The sequence below is a fragment of the Chinchilla lanigera genome, unplaced genomic scaffold, assembly GCF_000276665.1.
Source record: "Chinchilla lanigera isolate Chin_1 unplaced genomic scaffold, ChiLan1.0 scaffold00009, whole genome shotgun sequence".
Classification (NCBI taxonomy): Eukaryota; Metazoa; Chordata; class Mammalia; order Rodentia; family Chinchillidae; genus Chinchilla; species Chinchilla lanigera.
In genome coordinates, this window is record NW_004955410.1 from 11,957,930 (window position 1) to 11,966,798 (window position 8,869).

At 38.7% G+C, this 8,869-nt stretch overlaps 1 protein-coding gene and 1 pseudogene across 1 annotated transcript in view; one reads left to right on the forward strand and one right to left on the reverse strand.

Annotated features, from left to right (window-relative positions):
* Bcap29 (B-cell receptor-associated protein 29) overlaps positions 1-8,869 on the forward strand; it is a 54,322-nt gene that overhangs the window by 23,772 nt on the left and 21,681 nt on the right. The window lies entirely within an intron of this gene.
* Positions 6,966-7,154, reverse strand: LOC102011286 (annotated as a pseudogene).

Sequence of the window (8,869 nt, forward strand, 5' to 3'; positions counted from 1 at the left end):
AGTAGCAGTGGGGAAGATAGTAATTTAAGACAGAAATACAAGGATATGAATATATCATTGATAATACCAGCAAGCAAAACTTAGTTTTATTCTAAGGAAAATCTGTAATAATCTCTACAGAGGAGAGCATTAAAGCAAGAGAGGGCAGACTGCTCCCTGAAAAGCTTGTAGTCCAGATGGGTGGATAAATACATAAACAAAGAGATTGGGATTCAGTTCCTCCTCTGTCTCATACCTGGGATAGTCTGCCAAAGAAAGGTGACTGTAGACTAGCCTAAATGCGTATTGAGTAAAGGAATTTCAGAGGGTAAGTATATAATGAAGCACAACTCTGTGAATGTGTTGATGGACTTAGATTGGCAGGAAAATGAGTGAAATGGTATTACTCTTGAGTGACTAGAGCACATCATAGGGCAGACTGTTGCTGTGTCACCCTAGGAAGCAGTGAATGACAAGGAAATAAGTTGCAGAGTCCCCTAAGAGCCCTATGGGGGAGGGTGGTTTATTTGCATACCTTGGTATTCTTTCCTGCTGTTTTATTTCCTACCCAGGCATATTCACTGAAGGACTTCATGGTAAATACAGTACTATTATAATAACTATCAGCTTGTAGCCATTTTTTGTTTATGGCCAGATGAGGTACAAAAATTAAGCTGGACAACCTGTAGTCTCAAAATACTTTAAATTAGAAAAAAAGTCCACCAAACTATTAATATATAAAGGTTACCTTTGACATGTACAATGAATGACTTCTTCCTGGAGTTTATTTTCTACATAATTAATTTTGGATTTGTTTTATTTTTCAAGACAGGTTCTTGCCATGTAGTTCAGGCAGATCTTGAACTCTCTGTGTAAACCAGGCTGGCTTCAAACTTGCAGTGATCCTCTGGCCTTAGCCTCCCAGGTGCTGGGATTACAGGCATGTGCCACCACGCCCAGTGAAAAAGATTTCTCTTGATTTTTGTTGTTGTTACTGGTTTTTTTTGGTACCAGGAATCAACTCAGGGCCCCATGCTTGCCAGGCAGGCACTGTGCCACTTAATTATATCCCTGGCCTGTTATTATTGTTGTTTGGAATTTTCTTTCTTTAGCTTTCCTCCAAATCTGGTAATAAGAGGCAGTACTTTTTTTTTAATTGACTCTATCCCTTTTTGTTTGTTTGTTTGTTTGTTTTGTTTTTTTTTGTAGTTCAGGCTAGTGCTGAACTCACTATGTAGCCCAGACTGGCCTCGAACTCATGGTGATCCTCCTGCCTCAGCCTCCCAAGTGCTGGGATTACAGGCATGTGCCACCATGCTTGGCTGTATCCCTAACTTTACTTTGAGGATAGATCCTAAATGTAAGTAGTTGCTTGACCTTGCACTGTTACATGAATTACATTACAAGGTCTGTGAGAACACAGTGGTAATCTTGGTCAAGGCATTGACTTTTTTAAGGCAGCATTTTTCTACAAAACAAGGGAATAAACTAGTTAATTTTTAATGTTGTTATGTAGTTCCAAATAATGTAACTAAGCAAAAATGACCATGAAGAACTATTACCTTTTAAAAAAATTTTATTATAAACTGCAGACGTGTGTAATGTTTATATTCACTTTAGGGAGATGATACATGTACTTAACACATCCTAATTCTTTTTAATCCCTTCTTTCTCCTCCATCTTTAAACATATAGTTACATTCATTGTGAGTAGTTGGTCCGTGTTCACAACACATCCCAGTTCTTTCCGTTTCCCTCCCCCGACCCTCCATCTCTTGCTGACCTTGTTATTTGCAAAAGCTCTGTCTTCCTGTTTCCTCCAACTTTCATTTTGCTTTATACACTATCTCATTTATATATTGGGTTTCTCATAGGAGAAACAGTACAATATTTATGTGTCTGATTTCGCCTAATGTTGGTTTCAAGTTGCATCCACTTTCCTACAAATGACTCAAATTTATCCCTCTTAATAGTTGAGTAATATTCCATTATGTATAGCTACCACTTTGTTTTAAAACAAGGTCATCCTATGTAGTTCAGGCTAGCTTTGCAGTCACTGTGTAATCCAGGTTTACCTCGAACTCATGGGGATCATCCTGCCTCACCTTCCTGAGTGCAGGGATTATAGGAGTGCACCACCACACACAGCCACGTTTTCTTTATCCATTCATCCATTGATGAGACATCTAGGCCGCTTCAAAGATTCAGCTCTTACGAATTGTGCTGCTATAAACATTGATATGCACATATCACTGTAATATGATAAATGAGCAGTACTTTCATCAAAAGATTATTTTTGTCAAAAGATTTTGATGGAAGTTTTTTCTGTGGATATGATCATGTGGTTTTTGTTAATTTCAATACAGTTTGAGGAGTATGGGTATTCAGCAGTGACTCCATCAGATCCTGGACTTCTCTTAGTAGGTTTTTTATTACTGCCTCAGTTTCATTGCTTATTATTGGATTGTTCAGTATTTTTATGCTTTCTTGGTTCAGTTTTGATAATTCATAGTTATTTAAGAATCTGTCTGTTTAAGATTTTCCAGTTGTTGGAGTACAGTTTTTCACACAAGTTACTAACAGTCTTCTAGACTTCAGTGATGTCTGTTGGTTAATCTGTTTTGTTTATTCTTTGAAAGAGCTCTTTGATTCATTGATTCTTTGTATTTTTTTTAGTCTCAATTTCATTAATTTCTGCTCTGATATTTATGATTTCCTTTTCTAATCTAGGCTTGAGTTTGGACTGTTGTTGTTTTTCAGGTATCTTGAGATTCGTTATTAGGTTATTTATTTGAGCTCACTGTTTTTCTAATGTGAGCATTGACTGCATTAAATTTTCCTCCTAGGACTGCTTTCATTGTGTCCCATAGGTTCTGATGTGTTGTACTGGCGTTGTGACATGGTTCCAAAAATTGTTTAATTTCCTCCTTGATTTCTTTTGTGAACCATTGAGTGTTTAGAAGTGTGTTAAGTTTCCAGGTGTTTATAAATTTTCTGTGGTTTCATGATTGATTTCTAGTTTCGGTGCACTGCTAGTATCTGTGGAGTGATTTTGATTCTTTTGTATTTATTTAACCGGGCTTTGTGGACTAATATGTGGTCTCTTTTGTAGAAAGGCAAGAACTGTTTTCACTCTTGGCTTTTTGACCCATAAATTTTGCTTAGTTTTTATGAGAGAAAACTTTTTGCACTAACTTTCCTTTCTCCCAAACTTAAGTTCAGCAGGTGGTTAATTAAATCATATTCTTGACTTCAAAAACTGTTTCATGCACATAACAGGGCAGGACCTGGCATGTTTGATCTATCTGTTTGCCCATGACTCTTCAGTCATTAACTCTCTCCGGTGGGTTAGAGTATGTTGTTGTTTAGAACATTGGATCCATTCTTATGGAGTAATAAAACTTCACACAGGAAAAGTGACTTCAGAAATCAGCATGCTCTTTTCATCATCGTCATTATCATTTTAATTAAATAAAAATATGACTGGATCTCTAGGCTTCTTTCTTGCTGAAGTAGTAATACAAGGCTTATAACGAAAAGTGGTAGACTTCTGAGGTTTCTGTCCTCAACTACATTCATCTCATTGTACTGACACTGACATTCTGACACTGCCTCCAGATTTCTAAAGGCAGTGACTTCAGACAAGGACTTGGGCCTCTTACCTCACCCAGGTCCTTACATTCCCTGCCTCCCTCCAGCCTTCCATCGAAGGATATCATACCTTCTGCATAACTAGCACCAACTGTTCATCATCACGGGGCTTCCCTTAGCCTCTTTCTTGGCTTCTGTGTTTTCTGTTTGCGTGCAGTATCTCTTGTAGTAGCCCCCGAGGAGAAAAAAATAGAAGAGGGGTAAACAGTTTAAAACCTTGAACGTCTGGAAGTATTTTGACCTTACCCTCAGTTTAGAAGTGTGAAGATAATGCTCCATTATCTGTGGTTCTGCTGAACATAGCCAGAAACATTTCAGGTTCTGAACATTTTTATGTGTGGCTTGTTTTTGTTGCTATTGGGTTTTATTTTTTGTTTTATAGTTCTTGGGTTCAAATCCAGGGCCTCTGCACGCTAGGGATATCCCCAGTCCCTGTTTTGTTCGCTTTTGGCCTTCAAGAAACTTAGAGGATATTTTCTGTCCCACAGGATGTGAAATTTTGTCATGAGAGCTATATAAGAAACAGAATTAACAAGATTTAGTTTGTGAGAGGGAAAGTAAAGATGACTGCAGGTTTCTAGTTTAATTGACTAGATAATGCTTTAACCAAGGGGACTAGAGGAGTGGGATGTTTTGTCTGGGGAGAGGGCAGGCAGATGTGAGGAGCTGGGTTATAAATATCCTCAGTTTGAGGGGCCATAGGATATTCTAGTGAAAATGCCCACGAACAGTTGTACATACAAGTTTGAAAGCTCAGAAGGAAGGTAATGTCAAGATAGGCCAGCCATTGTGGCATATGCCTCTATCCCAGCACTCAGGACGCTAAGGCAGGAGGACTGCCAGGAGATCAAGGCCAGCCTGGGCTCCATAGTGAGTTCAAGGCCAGCCTGGACTATAGAGCGAGACCCTGTCTCAAAAAACAAAATGAAACAAAAAAAGATAATAAGACTCTCATCCATGCATCTTTCAGCGAACATCAGGGAGCTGACAGGATTGTCAAGGGACACTATTACTTGAGGTGAAGAAATCGAGCTGTTGAACTCTGGCAAATGACATTTCAGTACAGACTGAGAAGAGGTTTTATCTGGTCACAGTTCCATCTCTGGTTATTTAATCCTTAGTCATTTAATTAGTATTAACAATACCCTGGATAGCAGGGCAATACCTATTTTCAGTACGTATAAATAGTACTAAGCTTTAGTGATGATCTAGAAGATATAGACAGTACAAAGTGCTATATGTAATTATAAATGAAAGCAAAATTTTCTTTTAAAATTTTACTCTTTAAAAGGCATTTTTTGCCGGGGATATAGCTCAGTGTCACAAGCGCCTGCCCAGCAAGCGCAAGGTCCTGAGTTCCATTCCCAGTACCAAAAAAAGACATTTTGAAATTGCCAGAAAGAACAGAGTATATGAAAGGTGCGTAATTGGTAGTAGTTGGTAGGAGCTGGAGGAGGTTGGGGTATATGACAAAACTGAAAGTAGAGAAGGAAACACCACTGCTGTGGGTCATGCTCCTCCTCTTTCCCTGGACTAGTTCCACCACGTGGCATTTCCTGCAGAGCAGACTTGATGGTGCTTTCCTTTGTTCCTTCCCTTTCTGTCCCATTTCACTTTCTTTTTAATTGGTAACAAGATGTTGCTAGCAAGGTCAGAAGTTACTTACCTAATACATCTAAAGATCTGTGTTCCACTTCAGTAAGTCTTCTCAGAAAATGGTTTTCTCTGGTCCCTACAGTGGGTTGATAGTGCATTCTTCTGCTTTATAGAATGTCCTGACAACCTTCTTGAACCAGGTACTCCTCAACAAATTTTTTATATGAGATTTGGAATATTGCCTAGACCACATCCTAGAGGAGTGAACAGTAAAGAAATTTCAGCAGTTTGTAGTGTTTGCTCACTTCTGCTTTTGAACTTTTGGTTGTATCTGACAATGGATAAGATATCATGCTGGATCATCTTCTCAGTCTTAAGGGATGTCTAGTGAGAAAGATAGACAAATTCTTTGATAAAAAAAATATAAGGCAAAGGGTGATAAAATCCAAAATAAAAGTATGCTACTAAAGAGTTATGGTAGTGCAGAGGAGAGAAATGGTTGAAAAAATTCAGTGGGAGAGAGATCCTTGCTGACCTGCAAGGACAGGAGAGATTTCAGGGACAGACGGGACAATGACTGTATTCTAAAGGGTGCACATGAACCAAGCTTCATAGGCTATGTGGCTATAAAGTTCAAGCTTTGTGGTAGAGTAGAGCAAGAACCATGCAGCAGACCTAGAAAATGGGACAAGATCTGGAAGTCCATGAGAACCATGCTTAGAAGTGCAAATGTATCCTCATGGAAGTAAGAAAATGTATAATCAGAAACAATCCTTTGCCAAGTAACTGATAGACAGATTTAGATAAGAGAGAATAAAGTAAATGTCACATTAAATTTCTCTATGGGAGAATTATTTTGTTGGTTTCTTTATATATGTGTGTATTAGAAATTTGAAGTTACTTAGGCTTGGTTATGGCCATCTTTCACTTACTAGCTGAGTGTACTCTGGGAAAGTTCCTGTATTCTAAGGTGCAGTGTCCACAGCACATATGTAAGTGCATGGTCTGTTAACACTCGATAAATTGCTCAATGTTATTATTTGTTACTTCTTTTTTTTTCCCCAGTGATATTTTCATTTATTTCACTTTCAGTAATAAATATTTTTCTCTTACATGATTGAACACATATTTTGCTTTAAAATTAATATCACAATTGAAGAAACAGTGGCCTATTTTTCCACTGAAGTGGAAGACCAACGTGCTGAATCTTTTTTTTTTTTTTGGTTTTTTTTTTCCGGTACCAGGAATCGAACTCACGACCTTGCGCTTGTCAGGCAGGCACTGTGCTGCTGAGCTAAATCCCTAGCCCCGAGCTGCTGAATCGTATGGCCTCAACCAATGTTGCATCTTACTATTTTCACTGAACAATAAGACCTTCTATTTTGATTATTCCTGGTGAGCAGCAGTTTTGTTTTTCTGGCAGTTTCTATTTACAAAATAATTATGACAGATGGTTTAACACAGTGCCCATCACTTACAGGGATTCCACCAGATGGGTCCTCTTTCCCAGGGCAACAGCTGGGGCAGCTTCCTCCCCAAGTTCATCTATCTGGTTTTTTTTTTGTTTCAGTTTTTTTGGTTTTTTTTTTTTCTGGTACCGGGAATCAAACTCACGACCTTGCGCTTGTCAGGCAGGCGCTGCGCCGCTGAGCTAAATCCCCAGCCCCTAAGTTCATCTATCTGGACTTCTGTATCTTGGCCAGCCAAGAAGTCCTGCCTGGCTGCCAGGGCTTTGCTCTGCTAAATCTGATATTTCTGAAATCTCATGGATATTCTTTGTGTAATTTTTAAGTGTTTCTGTAAGCAATGTTTTGAACAGGTGATCTCTTCAGGTTTTACTTCTCTTGTTGTAAAGTCTTTAAAACAGTCCAAAAAGCAGGTTTCTGTAAGTTTATTATAGGTTCCAAGGAATTCCCTAAACTGTTTCATCTGATCAGATTCTGATATCCTGCGCAGCCATATTCTTTTGGTATATTTATGAGTCACCTTTTCTGATGCATGAGTTTCCTGAGCTCTTCAGAAGTAGTTGTCCAACCTCTGTATGGTATTGCCAGCAAGGCTTGGTTTCTCACTCAGTCACCAAGTTTCTCAGCCCTATGAGGCTGGGGAACTGAGACAACTTCAGGGAATGCAGGCAAGTAAAGGGAGGGGTTAAAGTAAGTGCCTTGGATAGAGGATGATGGAGAAAACACCATTATTTGTTATTTCTATGATAAAGTTTTCCAGGCTAAATAGAAAATGGCTGAAATAAAAGGTTCAGTTTAACTTTCAACCTGGAAAAAAAAATTTTATCATAGCTACTTTAAAATAGTTTTCTGAACTTTGGGGTTAACTTTTCTATGGTATATCTTTAGACCCATTTGATACTGCCTTTTTTCTATAGCATAATGAGAAGGTAATGAAACTTCAGGTAAAATGTTTCCTAGGCACTCTAAATTGAAAGAGATAAGGCCTCTCAAAGCCTGATCAGGAGTAGTAAAACAAGAAGTGTTAGATGTTTAGATTGTTCATTTGCTGATTAATTGGGAGTTAGTTTATAAAACCAAAGTATAATAATAGCTCTCTTCTGTTCAGTTGTAGCCTTGGAAGCAGATAGTTTAGGCCCATAGAGTTTGCATTAGAGGTAGCCCAATGGGGCATTTCCATGTGGACATCCAGCAGTGTCACCACCTTCTCCTACAAATTGTCTTCTCCGTGGTTCTCTGCTTGGTCACTCTGAAACGAACAGCAAGCAGTCCGCTGGAAAATGCATCCTGAAGGTGGCAAAACTAAGTCACGCTGTGACATCTCCTAACTGTCTAGCTCTTACTCTTTTTGTGACAAATATTGCTAGAGATAAGGAGAATGTATTAGGAGGTTTAATCTTTTCCAATATAGTCATTCTTGGTTCTCAGCTGCCTTGAAACTTGTAGAATTTGGTACTCTTGAATTTTGATGTAAAAGTTTTGCCCCTGAAGCTTGGGGTTAATTTTGGAATCAGTGGTTTTTTTAGAATTAGTCGCAGAAGGTGGAAGTTGTCAGCATTCATGCCCTTGTGACTTGCCACCCTTTCCAGCCAAAACTGTTTGGTGCTCCTCGTCTTTGGCACTTGTCACACCTCCCAGATCCAATTAATGAGGAGTCCTGAGATGTTGCTGTATAATTTCATCCCAACATGTTTTACAACTCTTTTGAGTAAGTGTATAATCTAAGATAAACCAAAAAAATTTACACGTGTTTAGGACAGGTTAGCAGCCTGTTACCCGTGGACAAGTTCCAGCCTACTCCCTTATTTTTGTCAAAATGTTTGGAACAAAGCCACGCCCATTCATTTGCATGTTTCAGTGGCTGCAGAGTTTAGTAGTTGGAAGAGAGGACATGGCCTGAAAAACTAAAAGTAATTTACTAACTGCCCCTTTGCATAATTCTTTCCTGACTCTAGTTAGGATTTTCAAGTAAAGTACCTTGCCAGTATAAATAAGGTTATACTGAAAAGATTAGGTTTTGCTGTTAATATTGTTATAGTTTGCTGTGCACTTTGTCTGAGTGACTATTGGTCAGATGATTAAAGAAATTATATATGCTAGCTGGGCATGGTGACACACATCTGTAATGCCAGCACTCCGGAAGGCTAAGGCAAGAGGATCACAAGTTTGAGGGTTTTT